Here is a 2592-nt window from a genome sequence, read left to right on the forward strand (position 1 = left end):
GGAAGGAAGGAAGGAAGGAAGGAAGGAAGGAAGGAAGGAAGGAAGGAAGGAAGGAAGGAAGGAAGGAAGATGTTTTGTTTCTACTTAGTGAAGCCTGAGGTGCTCCCACAATCTTGATTATTTTTAAGAAAGAAACAGAGAATCAGACACCTGAGTGACTTTCTCTGAAGGTTTCTCCCACACTGAGATGTCACTAGTGTAGCTGTTTTTCAGAGGTTTTTATATTTTTATGTAAAAACACCCAAATTAAGTGAAACAAAGCAAGTTTTATGTTTTTGCCACTCAACGTTCTTCCTATTCTTGCATCACCTATCAAAAAAAAAAAGTCTCTGTGAACATGTATGAGGGGTATGAGAGACAGTGCCTGGCTTGTTAGGAAACTGAAGCAAGAATAGCAAGCTAAGTAACCTAAGGAGGTCTCAGTCAGATCAGAACTGAATGGTTGAAAGCTTGATAAGAGGAAGGGCCCTGTGCCTTGATTGCCTGCAGGCAGCTCAAAGGCCACGAGCTGACTGTGAAAGGCACAAAAGACCTTTGTATCTGAACAAGTAAGACAAGGGGAAATTGTTGGGACCTGGGAGCTTAAACAAGGACAAGGGACCAGGTGACCTTAGCTCTTACTTTGAGAGCAACTACAAATTGATTTAGAGCCCCGTATGTTGGTAGAAGGCGGGGCTGACACTCTACTTCACTGTGAACAGTCATGGAGCCTGAGTCCAGGGAGACAAGGAAATCTGTGGAGCAGATTGGAGACTGCAGAGACTAGAACTGTGAGCTCACCATGCTTGTACTCAGAGGTAACTGAAGCTGTCCAAACATCCTTAGGAAGGAGAGGCCAAACTGCAGCTTCAGACTTTCTGTGAGAATCAGGTAAAGAACGCGGTGCTTTGGCTTCAGTACACAGGTAGAAGTCGGGCTCTACACAGGAGAACAATGAAATGAGAATCCAAACATGGTTAGCGATTCTGATATCACCATGTTGAACATCGGGAACGTTGTAAGAAAGAAACATATATTCTATAGACAGTTGATATGTGAACTTAGGACATAGAGAGTTTAGGCTACATATATTTTCCATTGGTATTTGTTTCAAGCACACCCATTTACCTGTGGCCATGACAGAGAGGAATCCAGTGGTCCAGCCTAGCAATGGCTTCTGGCCCGGGCTTGTGAGCATTGCTGTACAGGTGGCACTGGAAGAAGAGACAGGAGTGATTGATATAGCCAGCTCCAAATCTGCTACTTTTTTAAAAAAGTTGTTAAACCCTTGCAAAAGAACAATATATGGACTGTCAATAAGTCTATAACTGCATCCAATTATATTTATTACAATATAAGGTCCCAGCCAGCCCCATTCTCTTAAATATGCAGATTAGCATCTTCAGTATTTGTGCTTACAGTATTCAAATCTGAGCTTCCAGTCAGTGTAGTCTGTATTTTTAGACCATCTACTGGCAGTGTTAGGGAAAGAAAATGGTAGGAAGGGCTGGCAAGGAGACGCTGTGATATGGCAAATGTTTAGACGTCATTAACTAGGAAGGGTTATCACATGGAACACCCTGCAGAGTCTTGAGGTGAGAGGGGAAATCCATTGTTTCTTGTGGGAACCTGTAGTGTTTTACCAAATAATAAGTATTGTTTCACATACAAGAAATACAATGGTCATTTTAAGCCCTGCTGCAGGATAATTTAAAACTCTTAAAATGGTCTTAGTCAAAAATGGCATTTTTGTTTACCTAAATTAATTCCTATCTTCACTATTCTATAGCCATTCTGCTAAAAGATTTCTTTTGAATGCACTGAAAAAAATCAAAACCTATTTTCAAAGACAGCTAGACTACATTCTACCATTTAGGGTTTGATTCGAAGCAACTGTCTCGGGGTGAAATTTTCTGTCTTTGACTCTCTGTGGGCATAAGAAAGATTACCTTTAATGCCCTGTGCACACAAGAATCTCACCGGAAGTGCCGAAGCAAACTTATAAATTGGATTAGGGTCACTGCAGCCTATTTCTGCTGTAATTTCTGGGGATACAATGTCCAATTAACACTGGCAAGCTTCACAAACAGGGACATTCTCTCCCATAGCAAGTACCACAATTTCAAGGTGGTCCTTGACCTGGCTGTGCACTTTCCACTCTGCTGCATGTTTCCCTGAGCTTCTGGGGGATTTCTGGTCAGGATGAGGCTTTCTTGACAGCCTACTCATCTCTCTGGGTCCACTCATACTGCAACAGTGTTGTCCGGGTTATACTGTTGAAGAGCTTGCTGTGAGCTTCTGTGCATGCCTGGGCATCGATGGAGCCATCATTAACTTGTTCATCAGCAATTTCCCACCAAAAATGAAAACACTGGCAGGCAAATATTGCCATCTTCTCACAGTCTCTTTGTGTATGTCAGATCTTTAATAAAGAATATATGAGGTAACAATTCTCCACATCATTGCTTGCTAGCTGTGTGATCCTAGATGAGTTAGATCATTTCCCTGTGACTTATTGTTTTCAGAATACAAGTATGAATATAATACATATTAGGTTTGAGAAAGTTTTAAATAAAGAGGCCATGAAAAGCTCTTTTTTTTTTTAATATTTTT

This window comes from Mus caroli, chromosome 14, assembly GCF_900094665.2.
Source record: "Mus caroli chromosome 14, CAROLI_EIJ_v1.1, whole genome shotgun sequence".
NCBI classification, from domain to species: Eukaryota; Metazoa; Chordata; class Mammalia; order Rodentia; family Muridae; genus Mus; species Mus caroli.